This window comes from Periplaneta americana, chromosome 15, assembly GCF_040183065.1.
Source record: "Periplaneta americana isolate PAMFEO1 chromosome 15, P.americana_PAMFEO1_priV1, whole genome shotgun sequence".
NCBI lineage: Eukaryota > Metazoa > Arthropoda > Insecta > Blattodea > Blattidae > Periplaneta > Periplaneta americana.
Window position 1 is genome coordinate 29,183,317 of NC_091131.1, and position 23,194 is coordinate 29,206,510.

A 23,194-nucleotide genomic window follows, 5' to 3' on the forward strand; every position below is an offset into this window, starting at 1 on the left:
AAAATAAAATATAAACCCACTAGCGAGAGTTAACGCAACTTAAATAAGCATATAATAACCGGAAAAAAATGACGAACTCGAAAATCAACAGAAAAGTTCGTTGTATCGCAGGCGACAGCAACCGCCGTATCGACATTGTGTTGTGCATTAATGGTAGAAGGGGGGAGCCGAAAGTCTGCGTAAGTGCCATTCTCTTCGAATCTTCTCGTACAATCATAACATGACTCGGTTAAGAGAGAAGTTTTATGTAATATTCTTATTGAATTTGGTATTTCCAAGAAACTACTTGGATTAATTAAAATGTGTCTCAGTGAAACATACTACAGGGTCAGCATAGGCCAGTTTATATCCGATGCTTTTCCAATTCACTACGGGCTAAAGCACGAAGATGCACTATCACCTTTACCTTTTAACTTTGCTCTAGACTATACTATTAGGAAAGTGCAGCATAACACAGACGGTTTGGAATTGAACGCATTACATCAGCTGCTTGTCTATGCGGATGACGTGAATGCCTATGTTAGGAGAAAATACGCAAACGATTAGGGAAAACACAACAATTTTACTTGAAACAAGTAAAGAGAGAGGTTTGTAAATAAATCCCGAAAAGACAAAGTGTATTATTATATCTCTTCACCAGAACAAGTACGAAATGGAAATATAAAAATTGGAAGTTTATCCTTTGAATTGGTGGAGAAATTTAATTACTTTGGAGCAATAGTAAGAAATATAAATGTTACTCGAGAGGAAATTAAACGCAGGCTAAATATGGGAATGCCTGTTATTATTCGGCTGAGAAGCTTTTGTCATCCAGTCTGCTCTCAAAAAGCTGAAAGTTAGCATTTATGAAACACGTAAGACTATATTACCGGTTGTACTGTATGGTTGTGAAACTTGGACTCGAACTTTGAGAGAGGAACAGAGGTTAAGGTTGTTTGAGAATAAGATGTTTAGGAAAATACTTGGGGCTAAGAGGGATGAAGTTACAGGAGAATGGGGAAAGTTACACAACGTATCGTGTTCATCACGTGATATAATTAGGAATATTAAATCTAGACTTTGAGATCGGCAGGCCATGTAGCACGTGCGGGTCAATTCATAAATGCATTTAGAGTGTTAGTTGGGAGACCTGAGGGAAAAAGACCTTTGGGGAGGCCGAGACGTAGATGGATGAATAATACTAAAATGGATTTGAGGGAGATGGGATATGATGCTAGGGACTGGGTTGATCTTACTCAGGATAGGAATGATTGGCGGACTTATGTGAGGACGGCAATGAACTTCCGGATTCTTCAAACGCCATTTGAAGAGTCCACTGCAAGAGTGATGGATGTCACTTTCTTGTCGAAAATGAACCAAGACTGTCAATGCATAGGTAAGACATATAGGATGTACATAGAGAGTTATATGGCATTAACGCAAATAGTCCTTGTCCAGTAATGATCGGAAAATCACAGTTAAGCTGTGAGAGCTAAGCATTTCAAACTTTCAATTGCTTCTCCTGCAAAATGTATTCCAAATGACATCCATCATTCTTGCAGTGGACTCTTTATTTGTAAGTAAAAAAATAATAAGAATAATAGAAATAACAACAACAAAGTTCAGAGTGTTAGCTTGCAAATTAAATGCGTCAAGTTTCACTTTACGAACTCGAAGTGTTCCTCTTGTAGCTTCCTCGGAACGGTAAAGGGCGAACAAAATTTGAAACGTGAGTAGAGGAAGAATTTGAAGGTGACTCGTTGTAGAACGCTCTTGCAGTTATACGAACTCCTTGAAACTTCAATAAGGCAACCCGGTCCTGAAGTGGGGACTGCGAATCGATTGTAGACATCCCCAGACATTGCAGCCTCTCAGAGCGCAGGTGTTCACATGCATAGTCTAAGTGTGGAGGACCACGTCTCGTGCAGCCCGTGTTTTCACATGGGGTCTTTAATCAAACGCGTAGGTAGTACTTGCTGTGGGCTTCTTCACCAAATTTATGAGAAAAAAACTTTTATGCTCGACCATGCCGAAATGTAGTAATTATACACCTGGTAGCAGTCCTTTAATGCATGTCATTAAAGTACCCCTACTCATTAAAGTACAGGTGTTTTCAGCCAATGACAACTCAGCTTACATGTGTTCAGCCAATGACAAGTCAGCTTTGTACCGTTATAAAACCGCAAGTATCGATTATTCTCCGATATGCAATAAAAAGAGAATTAGCGAAAAGTCACAGAGGCTGGAAATCCAATACTGTCGCAGAAGGTTATGTTCTGTTACTATAATAATTAGCGTTAATTGTAAATAATATTCAAAGAAATTCTATTTGTAATCTCGTTTTTTAATATCGAATTCAATAATCAAGGTTATACCAAGTTTAACGGGATTACATCAAGGTCAATGACATTATTGTTCCTCGGAAAAAATCAATACTTTCGCGTCTGCGCATATCTCACAATTCACGACCTAGAACAAGGTCACTTCCGATCTTGTCAGATACAAATAAAATGTATACATCTGAATAATTTCAAGTTAGAAATATGGTGGAGCATAAAAAGTCGTATGAAACTCGCCTATAATGGTAATTAAGATGCTCGTATGAAAATTATGAAACTCGCTTGCGCTCGTTTCATAAACATCGATACTCGCTTCTTAATTACTATCATTATAGGCTCGTTGCATAATGTACTATTAAGGCATTATATTTCAGTACAAGTGTGTATATATGTGATGCCAGAGCCCGTCAACATACACACATTTTTACGACGTTTTGTGTAACACTCGAGACTAGACTGTGGAAGCACGATTGTGCATGATACCTGTCCATAGTTCACCGCAGACGTGCTAATCATGACAATACCGTGCTCGCTTTTTGTATTTGATACTGAGATAATTAACTTTATTGCCGTGTAATTAACATTATATTTTAAACAAATGGGACAAAAATGCAAAAAAAAAAAAAGTTATAAATAGTGACAGCCAAATATGCCATTTCATATTCTAAACATTTTCGTAACAAAGCGAGTTAAAGCAACCTTAATATAGGCCTATTAATAGCGATATTAAATTTCAGTTTTTAAATTTTGAATACTTACTTACTGGCTTTTAAGGAACCCGGAGGTTCAATGCCGCCCTCACATAAGCCCGCCAACGGTCCCTATCCTAAGCTAGATTAATCCATTCTCTATCATCATATCCCACCTCCCTCAAATCCATTTTAATATTATCTTCCCATCTACGTCTCGGCCTCCCTAAAGATCTTTTTCCCTCCGGCCTCCCAACTAACACTCTATATGCATTTCTGGATTCGCCCATACGTGCTACATGCCCTGCCCACCTCAAACGTCTCGATTTAATGTTCCTAATTATGTCAGGTGAAGAATACAATGCGTGCAGTTCTGTGTAGTGCAACTTTCTCCATTATCCTGTAACTTCATCCCTCTTAGCCCCAAATATTTTCCTAAGCACCTTATTCTCAAACACCCTTAACCTATGTTCCTCTATCAAAGTGAGAGTCCAAGTTTCACAACCATAAAGAACAACCGGTAATATAACTGTTTTATAAAGTCTAACTTTCAGAGTTTTTGAATACAGTCCAAAAATACATAAATACAAAGTTATTTTGCCTTATATCATGTCTTTGCTGTCAGAAATGAAACTACTTCTTTCACTTATAATAACATTATAAATAGACTTTTATATTGTTTTGCAACTGTTAGTTTGTCACAGTCTGGATCAATTTTAGATATTATAAGTCGCAAATATATTTAACATTTAACTTTACTTCTTCTACATTGGTTCTTCAAGAAGACTAGAATTAAAATATACCATAATAAATACTCTTAATATTATATGTTGTTGTAAATGTACAAATTGTGTTCTATAATTTCTTTCAATGGCATCACTGATTCATGAACAAGGTACTAAATAATTAATAGCTCTATGTAAGTATTATTTTAAATCCACACTGTCCCAATATGAGCAAATGCTGGGTAACTTTCGGTGCTGGACCCCGGACTCATTTCACCGGCATTATCCACTTAATCTCATTCAGACGCTAAATAACCTAAGATGTTGATAAAGCGTCGTAAAATAACCTATTTAAAAAAAATATTCCACACTGAGATTTTCAGAAGGCATGGCATACCTTCATATATTAGCTTAGAGTCCATGTTTTTTTTTTTTTTCAGATCGCCACTAAATGCTAAACGACAAATGTATAAATCTTAAAATCAAAAGCTAAATTTCTAACTTAATATTACCAAAAATCATCACCCATATATATCATGTACCTCTCCATGATCTGTTTCATTTTCATTTATAAACTGTTCCCCATTTTCAGTTTATAATTTTTCATGACGATCGTATCATTGGCATGATGAAAGTGATTTTATAGATCTACCTTTTCTGTCAATGGACTTTCTCAAATATTAAAAGAAAAAGTCCAGTTTCTGGACTTACTCTTCCTCCTAGATATGAATTTATATTTTCCCTCTTGAATAATGGTACGTCTTACAAAACCACAAAAGAAAAAAAAAGAATAATTGATTCTGATGATTGTACAAAAATTGTTAAATTTGAATCTACAGCTTTTCCCTTACTTTCTCATTTCTTGAAGTAAAAGAAGAATGCTTCTGTAGTATACCAAAAAAAATGCTTCGAAATATTCACAAATTTACACATTTCAGTACGTAACTTCACACAAAGAACTCTGATCTTCCCAATACCTGTATAAATTGCTTGTAAAACTAATATAACACTATTCAATGTGGGAGTAGGAAAATAAAAAGAATTCATGTTCTGTGAAATATTTACTTTTCCTGAAAAAGTTAGAAAATGTAGTCGAAATTCGTTCCTAATTAAAGTTAATTTAAAAACCTTCTAAAACAGCATGACCATTCTAAAATTTACATAACTGACTCATTGCTAGTTGAAGTGTAGAAGACAACGATTCGATGGTTCAGAAGTCTTCGTTTTCAGGTGACTGACCAACTGCTGATAAACTATACTTACTTACTAACTGGCTTTTAAGGAGCCCGGTAGTTCATTGCCTCCCTCACATAAGCTCGCCATTGGTCCCTATCCTGAGCAAGATTAATCCATTCTCTATCATCATATCCCACCACCCTCAAATTCATTTTAATATTATCTTCCCATCTACGTCTCGGCCTCCCTAAAGGTCTTTTTCCCTCCGGCCTCCCAACTAACACTCTATATGCATTTCTGGATTCACCCATATGTGATACATACCCTGCCCATCTCAAACGTCTGGATTTAATGTTCCTAATTACGTCAGGTGAAGAATACAATGCGTGCAGTTCTGTGTCGTGTAACATTCTCCATTCTCCTGTAACGTCATCCCTCTTAGCCCCAAATATTTTCCTAAGCACCTTACTATCAAACACCCTCTCAAAGTGATAGTGCAAGTTTCACAGCCATACAGAACAACCGGTAATATAACTGTTTTATAAATTCTAACTTTCAGATTTTTTGACAGCAGACTGGATGATAAATGCTTCTCAACCGAATAATAACAGGCATTTCCCATACTTATTCTGTGTTTAATTTCCTCCCGAGTATCATTTATATTTGTTACTGTTGCTCCAAGATATTTGAACTTCTCCACCTCTTCAAAAGATAAATTTCCAATTCTTATATTTCCATTTGTACAATATTCTGGTCACGAGACATAATCATATACTTTGTCTTTTCGGGATTTACTTCCACACCTACCTCTTTACTTGCTTTATGTAAAATTCCCCTGCTTTCCCTAATCGTTTGTGGACTTTCTCCTAACATATTCACGTCATCCGCATAGACAAGCAGCTGATGTAACCCATTCAATTCCAAACCCTCTCTGTTATCCTGGACTTTCCTAATAGCATACTCTAGAGCAAAGTTAAAAAGTAAAGGTGTTAGTGCATCTCCTTGCTTTAGCCCATAGTGAATTGGAAAACTATACAAGAAGGAATCCTCAGGTGAACACAAAGATAACATAATTTTATATTTGTTATTACAAATGACTAAATTCATATGAGAATCTGGAGAAGTCCAAGCTACGCCCTATAATAATCAACTCTCAGCTACAAAGTGTCATTTTGAAGACATCGGTTCCTTTTTTTTTTTCCATTACTCAAGTTTCTTCTACAAGCTATGTCCTGCAAATGTCACAACGAGTCCCGGTCTCCCCAAGGGACAAAACCACTCGAGTCCGATATCAATTCCACTTCCTTCCTTTAGAGGGCGGAGTGGCTCTTGACTGCGACGTCCCCTCTCCCCCACCCTTCTTGGAGACTTGCTTAATTAGCGAGCCGATGAGATGGAGGTGAGAGCAGCGACTGGACGAAGCTTCCGCCCCAGCGGTCACACGTTGAGAGAGACAAGTTTAATTAGTGCGGAGAAGTGGCGCTATGCGGCGCTGGAGACGGAATTAAAAACTCTCGAGGCGTGATCTATTATTACCTGGACTACCAATCCTGGCCGTGAGGTTGAACTGTGACGAAAATGACAGCACTGTTGTGGTATTTCTTTGTAGCCGGATATAATGCGTAGAATACAGCGTGTGCGTGTGCGTGTTATTTGAGATAGTTCTAGTACAAACATCCTTCACTTTCACTCTCTATTTTCTCATTTCCTGAATGATGAGTTCTTTTGGGCAAAGAGGGAATAATTATATGACAGACTATACAGAACTGGCGGTAGTAAACTACACTGCAACACAACAACCCAAGTAGGGTAGACCAGGATAATTGTAAACACTTTTCACTGATTTCAAATATATTTTAACATTACACAACTCTCAGTAACGGTAAGCATGACAAACAAACATTGTGTTGTTTTTAGATCTTTCTTTTCCCTGAAACTGGGTTTAAAATAATACAGTTGACTTTTTTCATCTTTTAATTCCAAGTTTACATTTACCCCACTTGTATACATTTACCCCTTTGAGAGAGGGTAATTATAAACACTAATTTTCGCACGAGCTAACATACACTGAACATTTTTTCTTCTGAATAATTTCGAGGGAAAAATTGTTCCGGGGCCAGGTATCGAACCCGGGACCTTTGGTTTAAAGTACCAACGCTCTATCAACTGAGCTACCCGGGAACTCTACCAAACACCGATCCCATCTTTCCCTCTATATCCACAGACCTCAAAGTGGGCTGACAACCGTCAAGCAACCAACGTCTCTGCACAGAATCCCAGGAACATAGATGATCTGAGAAGAAAATTATTCAAGCTTATCAACAAATCACCCCCTCTTATGTTACAACGGATATGGGCTGAACTGCATCACCGTTATGAGTTGTGCAGGTGCGCAATGGAGGTCATGTTGAGCTCTGAGGAATCTCCCATCTTTCAGTGTTGAATGCACAAAGTTTCAAAAAATAAAGTTCAGTACTGTACTCCAACCACGAGAATGGGAATGAAGGGAAGCGGGGTGATGCTATGAATGAATGTTGATGTCATAAGATGTTATAAGGTCACACATGTGGGTACTTATATCTCTATTGGCTATCTCTCAAAGCACAAACCATAACACATTTTTATACTACCCTAGTTACAAAATTAGATCACTGTTAATCTCCTGGTCTTTTAATCCCTCCATACAGGGAACAACATATTGAGGCGAGCGCATGATTTTTAAACTGACGTTATAACTCTAATATTATCTATCTACTTCGCTCCAATAGATGACGCAATAGCAGTGGCGGCCGATGAGGCATTCTGGTGGTGGTGCCAAAAACGAAAAAAGGTTGTACGCAAATTACCCTAGTGAAATTGATAATTTCGCATTTCACGTTTGCATTATGTTAAATAAAACACATTAATTAAACCAGCTATTTTACCAGGTGTACAGTTAATAATGCATCTAGTAACAGTTACAATAACATTTCCGAAACTAATAACGAAATTTACAGATACAAATAATCACAACTTTCACAGTATTGTTAGTCAAATATAAATAACTTTTATAACTAGTAAAATTACTGGCAAAAACACACGAGATAAACAGTGATATAGATAATAAACAAACGCGTTTGCACTTTATTTAATAGGCCGATAAATCCAAGGCAGAGGCCTGAATAACACATGTTCATGTCCTGCACAGGTCTCATGTATCATTAACAGAAGCATCAACACTATAGCAACAGTATAGCGATATTTAGTTGCCGCAAAATAAAAAAAAATATTACACAACATTAACAAACATTTTTACATAATATGAAAAAATATTTATCTTTCTAAAAAGAACCATGACTATCTCTGCGTTCAATATAGGGTTAAATGGATAATAATTTACACATTCAAATCCAAGTTATGTGCATTAGTTCTGAATTGGCAACATTACATTAACATTTGGCGCAGAACTTTAACTTGTGTTTCGTACAAGTCTGCGGTAGATGGTTCTCTTCCTAAGGTCTCCAACAATCCTGCCATCTAGCGAAATTTTTGCATTACTGTGCTCTAGCGGGCGGAATATTAACTGAGTCAAATTGAATTCGGCTCAAAGTCTGCCATAAGAAACGCATATAAATTAGAATCAGTAGCCTTTTGTACAGTGTTATATGGAGGGAAGCAGTGCCACACAGAAGTGGCTCCAACGTTCGGAAAAACTCTGCAAGAGTGCGTCCGGATCTGTGCGCGCGCTCGTTCAGATGAAATACGAATAAAATGTGTAGAAATAAACTATTACAACTGCTTTCTAGGATATTATTTTCTGTTTCTTTCATTGGTGGTGCCATGGCACACTGGCACTACCCCAAACGCCGCCCCTGCGCAATAGTAAGCACATTCCTTTCACGGTTTATCTCCTGCTTGGAGAACAGTAGTAAATGTTTTACGGTGCTTTTATTTTATCTATACCCAAATGGATCACCCTGTATATTTTTATTACATATATGTATATTCTTGTGTATTAACTTTAGTATTTCTTGTATTAGATAGAAATAAGTCTACACCGAAACACGAGCTTTGCCCATACGAGTTTCTTTTTATTTTTTATGCATTTAATTTAGTGTAGTCCTGAATAAATATCAAATATTTGAATTCACATTAAGTGCTTTGTTTTATGTTGACTTCTGAATAATAGTTCAGAGAAATATACTGCACGAGATAATATCGTACGCAACATGTTAAATGGACTGAATCACAGCCAGAATTCGTAAAATGTTAACTAAAACCTATATGTAATCTTCTTGACACTCATATTTTACTTTTCCTCGTACATTAAACACATTGACAATTATCTATTATCTTGACAGTCGATGGCGATATCTCGATCCGCCACTGACTGAACATTAATCATGCTTCGAGTGTTGTCTGGTTCCGAGTGGATGGCGACGAACAACAACCGTTAGAGGGCGCGGAGGCTATTTATCTTCTTCTCTTGCTGTAGTCAGTATCTATGGAAATTCTGTTCCGAGGGACGGGTTCTTTTGATTAACTGTAGACAACATTGTGTACACAAGAGGAGGCACCTCTATCAGAGGAGTTTTCAAGCACTACGCACGTCCTACTTCATTTATAATGCACTTGTAAAAAAAGGGGGAGAGAACAAAGATTACATGGAGGTTAGACAGGAGAGGAGAAGATTTTACTTACAGAGACATATCCGAATATGGGCGATATTTCTACGACTATTTCGTTTATATGACGTCATTCCATTTTCGACCAATGAAGTGTAATGAAATTTTGAATTCCAACCAATCACAGTTACACTTTGCGATAATTTTTGCAGCTAGATTTATCGCTATCAATTTATTGCATGGTCGATCTTTTGTTTAGTCGTTTTCGCCAACTGTTTCCCCGTAAACTGATGATCATGAATACATTAAGTTGCAACTACACGGTTAAACGTTTCTTTCAACTTTAAAGCAAAGAATGCAAGATTGATATTTAATATTAATTAATATATTTACGCAGTGAAGACGACGTTCAAAACAGCGCACCATGTAGAAACAAAATCTTCATCCATCCTAATTGAACGTACCTTTTAAACTTGATTCTTTGAATATTCTTCCCAGATTGCACGCATACGCGATTGGAATATTGAACTGTGTAGATGCAGCTTTAGTTCCGTTACACACTACAGCGAGAATGCGTTTGTCGAGCTATAAAAAATAGCACTGATTGTAACGGTCGAAATAAGACACAGCTGACATTAGTCCTGCTCCCACAGATAACATAACCTATAAGTAGCCTATAAAATTTGTATTTTGTGAATGAAATGAAACAATTAATAGAAAGTCAGATGTTCAAATTTATGTAACATATCAAACCCAATGAACTTGCATAGTAATAATAAGGTCTTTTCATCAATCTGCCTTCCTTATGGCGTAATAAAATTCGTGTTTTAATTAGGCCTAACTATACAGAGATGGCTTCACTGTGTAGCAACATGTATAGCTGTGAATACATAAGCATGGGTATATAGCTGCCCCCAATGTTACTGTTAAATTAAATTATGATTTCAGCAGATAATGAAAATGTATTTATGTTATAATAAGAGAAAAGTGCAGTACATGTAATTAACATTGTTAAACCTGTATTTCGCAATTGGCATTACTGAATAATAACACGGAATTTCTTTATTGCAGTAATCGATATTCATCTACGAGTATTTCAATTTCACAATGATTAGGTTAAGTATTCGTTAATAAACAATTATTAACATTTTGTGATCGAATTTTAGGGATATATTGTTTACATTTTTATTTTATTCACGAAATAGTCCTAATAAATGCCACTCGAAGTCTGAGATTTCCCAGATAAATCCACTCGCGAAATCTCAGAACTCTCGTGACATTACTACAGATGATAACTGTCTCATAATTTTTAACGCCACAACAATAAAATAATTTCAGCATCTCTAAGAACGACAGGATAGTTCTAGGAATGCCACCCTGGCGGTGCGACAGTTTCTGTTCGAAGTGTTGGTGCGATTTTCCAACACTGCAGATTACAAAATAATAATTAAAACTATTTTTAAGAGAGTTTGTCGTTAACTGCGTCAAATATAGCAAATCACGTTCGTCTGATTTTGTTTTGAATTATTAACTATTGAAGAAATTTATAAATACAGTTTACTAACATACTGCCACAGAAATCAAATAATAGATAAATCTAATCGATATGAATATCATACTCGAAGACAAAAGTCTACTTTCCCACTGTTTGAACCTAAATGTCATACAAGTGCATCACTTAAACATATTGCTAGTTTCGACCCAAGACTTTATAATAAAATTGTTGGTGTTTAGTGAACTGTCCGAAGACAGGTCTGAACCTCACAAGAGATATCATAAAGGCACCACTTATGAGGCAACTAGGCCAGGAGATAATAGGGTAGAGTGGCCAGTTCCTTTCCTTCTGCATAGCATACATCGCCAATTAGCTATATATTATACTATCAGACTTCAGATGCATACAAACAATTGTTCTTCCTCTGACACATATCGTCAAGTGAGATGTACTGCCTGATAATAGAGGTACATATCAGCCAGAACCTCAATCAAAGTATAGGCTATAATAAAGTTACAAATCCTTTTTCCAAATTTGAAATATTTTAAGATTGAACCTTTTGAAAAATACATTTATAAAATTATTCATGATATACAATATTAGCAAATGTGTGTATTTTTCACCTTTTTATTTCTGTCGACTATATTAATGTTTTTATTGAGTGTCACTGGCTTCAGTCTGATTAATATTAAATCTGTTTCTTTTTCTCTTTATTTTTTCTCTTATAAATATTGTGACAGCGACGTGAGATTCGAACTCACGACCAGCGTCCCGCAAGAGAGCAGATCGCGCGGGCTCCACGGAGCACTGAGGGACTGCGCGCGGCGGAGAGAAGAGAGGGGAAAGGGCCTACGCGGCGAGGGAGTGTGCGCGCGCAACTGCTGCGGAGTGAAGGGGGGACGGACCCTCCCGACTCTTCGAGAGGTCCGTCGAAGTGGAAAAATCGGGAATTCGAACTTTCCAGGCTACGTCGCTGTGGTTATAAAAGTAGAAGCGCGAGGGAACTCAGACAGTGTGTGTGTGTGTGTGTGTGTGATTCATGATTAGTTCAGTGAGTAAGCCAGTGAACAGAGCAAGCCAGCCAATCTTGTGTACCGGAGTTCGACTTGAGTGTGCGTCCACAACTGTGTCAGCATCCAAAGGCCTGAGTTCGAGTGCAGTGGGCCGCAGTTGGAGGGACCTGAGTTCGAGTACAGTGGACTGTCTCTGAAGGTCTGTGGTTCGAGATACTGTGAACTCAAGTGACTGAGCTAGAAGAACTGTGAACTGAGAACTGACAGTTCTGATTTGTAAATAGTGCTTTGTAAATATTAGTTAAGATTAACAGTTCATTGTTGTTCGTAATAGTCCAAGTAAATTGTCATGTCGTCAGTGGAGAGCAAATCCCATTGTTGCCGAGAGCGTTTAAGGTGAATTGTAGAAAGGAATTATTATTGTTGAGTTGAAATAAATTTACAATATATTAGTTGTCGGTCTGAATTAAGTTAATTAATGTATTTAATAAACTGCCTTTGTAACTTTTATGTTATATTACTGGCTAAGACCACACCACACACCAGGTTGGCTCTTACGGTAGTGGCTAGAAACTTTTTTTGTTGTATACGTTTGAATAAATTGTACTCATTTTGCTTACCAGCTAAATAAACAAAAAACAGAAAAACAAAAAACAAAAACAAAACAAACAAATTAATTAATTAAATGAAATTAAATTAATTAAATAAATTCAATAAATAAATAATTTAATTAGTTAATTAAATAAATAATTAAATTAATTATTTTATTTAATTAATTAAATGAATAAATAAATAAGTAAATAAACTTGTTTAATGGACTTCAAACTTGAGACAAATAAGTATTGGTAGGTATGTAAAATCACATTGAGTAGGCCATAAAACTAAATGAAAACTTATCACTAACCAACATTACAAATGAGAACCATTCACAACCAAACAATGTCCCAGTCTATCACGAAAACAGTCCACTGTAGTAGATATGAGATGGAACACAGCCTATGTCATGTAAATGTGACAAAGACAATAGGCCTAGACTGTTTTCGTGATTGTCTGGAATATTGTTTGGCTGTTAGCGGTTCTCATTTTGAGAACCTGTTGTAAAGTTTGGTTAATCATAATGTTCTGTTCAGTTTTATGGCCTACTCGACATGATTTTACATACTTATTTGTATCAAGTTTCAAGCCCATGAAACAAGTTTAATAAATAGTCAAAAGACATAAAACAGGAGAATGGATAAAATTTCTACGCATTCATACATAAAATTTAATGGAGATTCGGAATATGTAAATCTTAAAATAGAGTGTCATTTAAAATAGTTAAGTTTTCTGCCTCATCCTGTATGCTTGAATAACGTTTTCCGAAAACTGGTATCGTGTTGTATGTATGTATATATGTATTTATCAACACTACAATTGGGTATATACCCGATGGCAGTGATATATAATATACAATAATACCATATATAATTGTACAATAATTACAGCAATAAAAGAAAAATGAAAAAATAAAATAAAATAAACCTAAATTTATTTCTAACTATAAATAAATAGATGCAATAAACCTAGGACTATAAATAAAAACTATTCTATAATAACGCCTAAAATAAGCAAAAGTAAACCTGACTTATAAGTACTTCTATTTCACCCAACTATTATCAATTTAAGTAATTACATATCACCTTAATTAATTACAAATCAACTTAATTAAATATCATCTTAATTAATTACATATCGCCTTAATTTATTTACATATCAACTAAATTACATATCATCTTAAGTAATTGCATATCAACTTAATTAATTACATGACACAACTTAGATATTTACACTGCACCTACAATTACATTTTCAGTCTAATCTTCTCAACCTTTCCTTAAATGTATTGATTTTGAGAGGACCACCCTGAAAGATTGCCGCAGGTAAGCTGTTCGAGTCTACTATTGAGCGGTTAACAAAGGAAAATTTCCCACGTCCGTTCTTTGTTTTCAACATTTAAACTTCCTAATATGATCTGCCCTGCCTAAGTATAATGCTGTTGCTAATCTAGCATTGATGTCGGTCCATGCTTTGTGTCCCATTTGTGCCTTAAACAATGCGGTGAGTCTGGTTTTTCGTCTGGTGTAAGGTTTATTTTCAATAGCTTTTGTACAAACATTTTTTTATACTTACTTACTTCCTAGCTTTTAAGGAACCCGGAGGTTCATTGCCGCCCTCACATAAGCCCGCCATCGGTCCCTATCCTGAGCAAGATTAATCCAGTCTCTACCATCATATCCCACCTCCCTCGAATCCATTTTAATATTATCTTCCCACCTACGTCTCGGCCTCCCCAAAGGTCTTTTTCCCTCCGGCCTCCCAACTAACACTCTATATGCATTTCTCGATTCGCCCATACGTGCTACATGTCCTGCCCATCTCAAACGTCTGGATTTTATGTTCCTAATTATGTCAGGTGAAGAATACAATGCGTGCAGCTCTGCGTTGTGCAACTTTCTCCATTCTCCTGTAACTTCATCCCGCTTAGCCCCAAATATTTTCCTAAGAACCTTATTCTCAAACACCCTTAATCTCTGTTCCTCTCTCAAAGCGAGAGTCCAAGTTTCACAACCATACACAACAACCGGTAATATAACTGTTTTATAAATTCTAACTTTCAGATTTTTTGACAGAAGACTAGATGACAAAAGCTTCTCAACCGAATAATAACACGCATTTCCCATATTTATTCTGCGTTTAATTTCCTCCAGAGTGTCATTTATATTTGTTATTGTTGCTCCAAGATATTTGAATTTTTCCACCCCTTCGAAAGATAAATCTCCAATTTTTATAGTTCCATTTCGTACAATATTCTGGTCACGAGACATAATCATATACTTAGTCTTTTCGGGACTTACTTCCAACCCTATCGCTTTACTTGCTTCAACTAGAATTTCCGCGTTTTCATAAAACTAAAATTTAAGAAGTTGTCAGCAGACAGAGGATGTTCGGTCCCGATACTAAGCGTTAGGCCCTCCATACACATACAGTTCGGTGTGCATAGTTGAGGACTGCCGATTGAACGGCAAAACTGACGCGTGGTGTGGTAGGCAGGCCAATCGTTTGGGCTGTTGGACTGTAGGAAATTCGTCAGTTTCTAAATCATACGCTTTTTTGTCCGGTTTTCAATTAATCGTTAGTTTGAAATCATTAAAAATGAGGGCGTGATTATCACTCCATTGTTTGCAAAAGAATAATGTTGATGATGGCCACAATCATAGCAGAATGTAATTAACTACAACAAACCTGCATTATCTAGACATTTAGTAAACCTGCTCACACTCGGGAATATTCATGAGAAGGGCTTGTCATAAATTGGAATTAAAATTTCCATCTATAATGACACTTACAGTCTAGAATTGAAAACAGTTCATTGATTACACGATGAACTAACTCAATTTTTAGTCGAATACACTCATACTGCCTATAAACAAACCTCATTAACCGCAGCTGTTTGGAAGACGGATTTCCGTTAAATGAGATTGAAATTCAAACTCAGGTAAATTTTGTTGAATTTAAACCATACTTCGGTTTATACTGATACTAGTGGCTTGTGCAGCAAATGCTGCTGCAAACTAAGTTCATTAGACGTTCAAATAAAAATTTTTCAGATTTATTTTCAATGAAGAATACTTGTCTTTTTGATAGTTATTTGCTTCCATAATAATGAAACATACTCCCTTTGAATGGATTTTTTTAGGCCAAATACTTTTTCTTGAACCTATCCAACTTCAGTTTTTGAGTTTCAACGCGAAAACGCAAGTATCAATGTCAGGACGATAGCAGTAGCTATTTCAGGTCATTGTGGATTGTAGGCAAAAGTTAAAAAAATGTCAGGTTTGCTAAGCTTTCGAACAATAGCATTTTCGTATAGCTGCTGCATGTAGAACTTGAAATGTAGAGCGTAAAATCATTTTATCCTACTAAGAGATCTTTCTGAAATGATCTGGAGACTACAAAATTTTCTAGGCCTCTTATTTTATCAGTAAGTAATACCTTTTTATCTTTCCTTAGGAACTGTAATTTTTGCGCTCTCTAGAGCCAATACTGAACACAATGACACATATCAATATCTACACTACACCGCCATTAAGTATATGAAAAAACCCAACCCCACTGGGTTAATAAGTATAAAAATATTTGATTTTTAATAACAATATTATTATCTTACTTAAGTTTTGTAGTTATATATAGCAGCCACTCACTAAATTATAGAAATGAAGATCTAAATTAAGATATTCTCTACATTTACTTACATAACCTCAAAACGTTTCACTTTCATGTCATCAATATAGCATCAATATTATGTACAATTAATGAAAAATAGATGCATCATGATATTAACTCTAATAATATTTAATTTCTAATGGTAATAATGTCATCAAACCACCTCAAGTTTCGTAGATTTGAATATCCAATACACAGCTGTACTCAGAAAATTATACACTGCAGAATCAGTTTTTAATAACAAATTGAATTGAGCTCTAAATATGTCGGCAATCCTGCAGGTCACGGCCTACGTGTAATAGTCTATTGTTTATTGTAGTGTGTGTTTTGTTCTGAAATTCAATCAAGTCGGCCGTGATTCAATACGTTCTCAAAACTGACAACAGATAGATTTTGGAAAATAGGAAAATTATGTAGGAAAATTGACATTTCACTGAAAACTACTATTTTTCCGAAAAACTTTGGATGCCAAGCATGAAAATGAGGGGTCACTCATTAAAATCCGTTCAGCCGTTTTCTCGTAATTTCCATTACCAGTTAAAATTATATATATAGATATACATTGCACTACTAACTCATTATTTCGTCATCTCATCTGCTGTTAGTAACTCTGTATTGGAAAGAGAAGCTAAAATAGAAAAGATATCAAGATATCAAAAACGAAGTAAGATAGTTACAAACAATTAAATAAATGAACAAGTGTTTGATTTTAATTATCTAGGTTTTAATTTGCCATATTATGTTGAAAAATAATTAAATATAAAATTGAAAAACAGTTACACAAATGAATGGGATAATAAGAACATTAAAAATCAAGATATTATAAGTAACGTAAGTGTAATTTTACTAAGTCGTGACAGTGTCAATTACAGCCTATGGACGCGAGAATTGGACGGAGTTACGCAATAGGAGACCAAGCGCCAAAAACCTGTTTCGAGATATTGGCCATTGAAATATATATGTTTTTTTTATATAAAACATTTTAAGCAAGAAGTACTGTAACATTCATACTACTACAAAAAAAAAATAGCACAAATAATACCAAAAAAAAAGGCTAACCAATTTTTATTAAAAGACCAGCAGTTGAATTAATATTTCGAAGTAAAATAAAGAAATTAATTTTATGCAATAAACGAATTTTTGCTTGCTAAATAGCAGCAAAATTCAGATATAGCATTACTGATTTTTTCCGAGTTAAATTAGCTTGCCATCAACTGATTTGCGCAAATATCTCTTTTTTTTCCCCCAAATTGTCGGTTGGTCTATTATTGCGTAACTCCGTCCAGTAGAGCTTTGAATAGAACTGATAAAAGGAAAAGAGCATCCGCTGAAATGACATTCTTGAGATCTGTAGCTGGATTTACTCTCTTGGATGAAAAGAGAAGCATAGACATCCTCAAAGAATTGATATAAGCTTACATAGTTTAAACACAAAAATTTCGGAACAAAAATTCAACTGGTATCAACATATACAGGGCTCCTACAAAAGACCTTTTCGGTTTCGAACACATATAATTTACTTTCCGAGAATCTGAGGTGCATGAAAATAATACCAATGGAAAGAGAAATTCTAAATATTTAGTTTCTTATCTTAAAGATGTTCAATGTGTCCCCCCTTCGTAAAACGGCACACATGAAGCCTATAGTCAAGTTCCACGTAGGTACGCGGATTTTCCGACCCCCAGATTCTGAGGTTATGTCTGTGCACATTACCAGAAAGATGAAAAGTAGCTTCGTCTGAAAACACCACGGAACGAATAAATTCATCACTGTTTTCAATTACAGTCTATATACTTATACAGAAGTTTCTTCGTAGCACTTCGTCCTCTAGTTTTTTAGGGCTTGCAGCAACTGTAGTCGGTAGGGATAAAATCGCAACCGCTTGCGAAGAATCTTGCCTTAAAATCAGTGTATCATTTACGGATTGTAGGCCCACTGGATGGATCTGCACCAAACTTTGTTCGGTAATGCCGTTGCACATTAATAACCGACTAGTTCACATGAAAATCAAGCTTTTCTGTCCTCTATAGCAGCCGTTTCGCCTCAACAATAAACGGATTTGTTTATATGCACTATGAGACAGTGTTACCAACTAGGAGAACAATGTTGCCACAACTAAACTTTTTGAATTTACTAAAGATTATTATTTTTTTAACCTACAGAATATATCTGTTATGGTAACAATTAATATTAGAGAAAAACTCGCTCAGGCGCCGGGGATGGAACCCGAGTCCTTGGTTCTACGTACCAAGCGCTCTCACCATTGAGCTACGCCGAAGTCCAATCCACAGCACCGGGTCGAACTCCACTCCTCCAGTTTTTTTTTCCCCCTTTGTGGCCTGACTCCGATTTGGGCATGTATGTTGACATTTTATTAAGTCAACTGCCATACAAGGAGCGCGCTCAGTTACGTGACTTGGTGGCCGGGATTCCACAGTAATGTGCATAGTAATCTCTACAGAAATATGCGCTTAAACGGAATCTGGCGCGAAAGAAGGAATTTCCGACCACCAATTTATAAGCAAAATATTATGTTTCTTACGGCATCTACTTCCTGCCCTGAAACGTAAGATGAATTCATCAACACCCTGTATATATGTATACGCACAGAGTGGGCAGTTTAAAAGTCCCGACGCATTTCTCGGCCGGTCAGCGGCCCGAACCCTTGCAATCGCTGGCACTCTTCTCCATGAAATTGCGGAGCTCTTCCCGCCTGCAGTCAGTCGTGAGTGACATTTCTTCGGGACAGGACTGTTGTCTTCTGCAGTCGTCAGTGAGATTCCATTAGAGTAGTGTTGTGCAATGGTGAGGCATTCACTACATCGTCGTATATTCATATTGACGGTGTACATCAGGTGCAGGAAGGAGATTTTCGAGGAACTACTGTCACCGGACAGATGGCTGAACAACAAACAATCCAACACAGCTCCAATATTATTAAGTTCTTCTTCTGAAAGCACAAGACTTCTTCGTTTTCTTTTCCGTTCTGTTACAGAACCTGTTTTATTAAACTTTGCGTTTGGTGTTGGAACTGGGCCATCGGTACACATGTTATTCACCCAATTATTGAATGTATGTTAAAAATTGTGCATGAAACGATAATTGTAATAGTTATATATGATTTTATTCATATATTAAGGGTTATGTACAGCTTACAGCAGTTAATTTTCTTGGAAATATCCAACTTTTTTTTCCTCCATTACTGTATCTTGTACAATAATGAAAATTGGTATGTGTAAAACACTGTCCTTCTGCTATGTGAAAAAAAAAATATTGTTACTATTTAAATATATATATATATATATATATATTGTGACAGCCACCTCGAGACTCGAACACGCTTCCCGCAAGAGAGCAGGTCGCGCGTGAGTCGACACGGGCTCCACAGAGCACTGAGGGACGGCGCGCGGCTTGGAGAGGCGAGGGGAAGTTGCGCGCGCATCTTCTGCTTGCCTAGAGAGGCCGAGAAGTCCGTCGAAGTGGAAAAATCGCGAACTCGAACTTTCCAGGCTACGTCGCTGTGATTATAAAAGAAGAAACGCGAGTGAACTCGGACAGTGATTCATTCCGCCCGTCAGTAAGGCAGTGTTGTAAAAGTCAGTCAGTAAGCCAGTCTTGTGTAGCAGTGAAGCCAGCTTCGAGACCAGAGCGCGACTTGAGTTGTGTCCGTAACTGTGAAGCCTGAAGCCGGGAGTTCGAGTGCAGTGGACCGCAGTTGGGGGGACCTGAGTTCGAAGTTCAGCGGATCGTCTCTGAAAGTCTGTGGTTCGAGATTCTGTGAACGCGCTTGACTGAGCTAGAAGAACTAGCGAAGACAAACGAGCTGTGAACTGAGAACTGACCGTTCTGTGTTGTAAATAGTTCTTTGTAAATATTAGTTAAGATTAACAGTTCATTGTTGTTCGTAATAGTCCAAGTAAATTGTCATTGTCGTCAGTGGAGTGCACTAAGGAATACTGTGTTACTGTGTGGAGAGCAAATCCAATTTTGAGATAATAAAGTTACATTGTTGTTTAGTTTAAAAAGTTACAATATATATATATATATATATATATATATATATATATATATATATATATATATTTCAAAATTTAAAAAAAGTAGCAGTTCAGTGAGCAGTGATGAAGCATTTCCCTCATACAGTAACTCAAATACTATCCAATATTCTTGATGAAATTTTGTGTGTGTATTTATGCATGTCATATCTAAAATATGATGCAAGATTACTTCTCTACCTTTGGTAGATTGTCTGATAAAAAATAAATTCATTTTAAAAAATGGTCAAATATCAGTATTTTCTTCTAACACAAAATGAAAGAAATATTATTTATTTAAGAAATGTAGTTTAAAGAACATGATATTGTAAATATGAGCTTCAGCAATAAAATAAAAGAGAACATGAAAAAGTTAACAAGTTTATGAGTTATGAGGGAAACACTTCATCACTGCACACTGAACTGTCACCGTTTTTGAATTTTGAAAAAAAAAAAAATATTTTTAATCGTAAAAATATTTATTTCATATAGCAGAAAGACAATGTTTTACAGATACCAATTTTCGTTACTGTACAAGATACAGTAATGGAGGAAAAAAATGTCGAATATTTCCAAAAATGTTACTGTTGTAAGTTGTACCTAACCCCTTAATACAATATTTATATACACTGAATTTTATATGAAGCATTATTTATACGTGTTATACAATAGGTAAACACATTTATATGAATTTTATGCTGTAAATGCTGCATTTTTATACGTATTAGGTAGGCCTATGTTACATTGGAAACAATTTTAGACATGAGATATTTATTGTTTGCAGAGCAAGCAGGTCAGGATACTCAGAAAGTTGGACGTTGCAGTCTTCTTAGGGTTATTACATTATTCATACAACAGAAAAACTCTATTTCCTCCTAGTACAATCTCTTTTTTGTCGTCGTTGCCAGGAAGTGAAGTAAGAAACTCGACTGTCATTTCTTTGGTTTAGCTGCGGCATTCAAACAGATAGCAGCGAATTCTAAGCCACGAAATACACAAAGAAGAGATAACATATTGCGCACAGAAAAAGTGTATCAAAAACGTGACACATACTTTCCCATTATACATTTGTTAATATCATATAATTTTAATTATGATGGCATTAGGAGAGTTTCCAATCGTCTTATGATCTTGAAGCTTTGCAAACGTGTAGAATATAGAGTATTAGGAATTATTTAGATAAAGAAAAATCGATTTTTCCGTATTCCCTGTGTTTTGTATTGTTCCCATTGCATTCTTTTCTCAATCATACTATCAGGGACTGGAATGCTTTACCTGCAGACTTACTAAAGGCTTTACCAATAACCAAAAATACATTTAAAAATAGGCTTAAGGACTTTACTAATAGACGGTAGTAACTATTTAAAGGGTGTAATTGATATCTTGTTATTTGAAGTGTTCTATCATTGAGGAAGTGTGTTGTGTCAGTGAAGTGTGTGGTGTCAGTGAAGTCTATTTTGTAAGTGAAGTGTGTTTGTGTCAGTGAAGTGGCAATGCAAAGTATTTTAATAGTGACATGGTTAGAAGTGTTAGTGAAATCAGGATAGGATCAGTGCAGTGAGTGAGTTGACAGCGAAATAAGTGTAGTGCCGAAAGGTACTTGTGCAGGTATGAACCTGCCACACTCGTGGATCTTAGTTCAAACTTAGGGTTAAGATACAAATTAGATTTACTTTAAATGTTATTTTAAGTGATCATGCTTCATTTAATTTAGGATGCTCCTTGTTGTTATTATTATTATTATTATTATTATCACTATTATTATTATTGTTATTATTATTAATTATTGTTTTTTATTAGTTACGGCATGGCGCGTCCTCAGGTTGCGGATAGAGGAGACGGCCTCCAGATATGGAGGGTAGCTGCGAATATATTGAATAAGCAGTCGTGGACAGCCGATAAGGAGTGGTCCTCCAGCTTGGGCGAAGGCCTAACAACCCATCATCGTAAAAAAAACAGGTTGTTACAAATCCCTACAATAAGCCTCGGTATAGGACTGGTTCTCTGGCACGACCACAGCAAAGGAATAAGGCTTTGAGATTTGGCACTTGGAACGTAACTAGTCTTTGTAGAACAGGAGGGGTAACATTAGTAGCAAAAGAACTAGCTAGATATAGAATAGACTTCGTGGGAGTACAAGAGGTTAGGTTAGATGGGAATGGCATATCACAAATACGAGATTACTTGTTGTATTATGGGGAAGGAAACAATAATCACCAATTAGGAACAGGATTCTTTGTTCATAAAGGAATAAAATCAGCAGTAAAAAAAGTCGAATTTATCAGTGGTAGGTTATCATATTTAGTACTTAAGGGTAGATGGTGCGACATCATAGTTATAAATCCTCACGCCCCTACAGAAGAGTTATATTACCGGTTCTTCTGTATGGTTGTGAAACTTGGACTCTCACTCTGAGAGAGGAACATAGGTTAAGGGTGTTTGAGAATAAGGTGCTTAGAAAAATATTTGGGGCTAAGCGGGATGAAATTACAGGAGAATGGAGAAAGTTACACAACGCAGAACTGCACGCATTGTATTCTTCACCTGACATAATTTTATTAGGAACATAAAATCCAGACGTTTGAGATGGGCAGGGCATGTAGCACATATGGGCGAATCCAGAAATGCATATAGAGTGTTAGTTGGGAGACCGGAGGGAAAAAGACCTTTAGGGAGGCCGAGACGTAGATGGGAGGATAATATTAAAATGGATTTGAGGGAAGTGGGATAATCTTGCACAGGATAGGGACCGATAGCGGGCTTATGTGAGGGCGGCAATGAACCTTCGGGTTCCTTAAAAGCCATTTGTAAGTAAGTAAGTATTTATTATTAATTGCCATTATTGAGTGTAATTAGTTACCACTGCCACCGGGTATA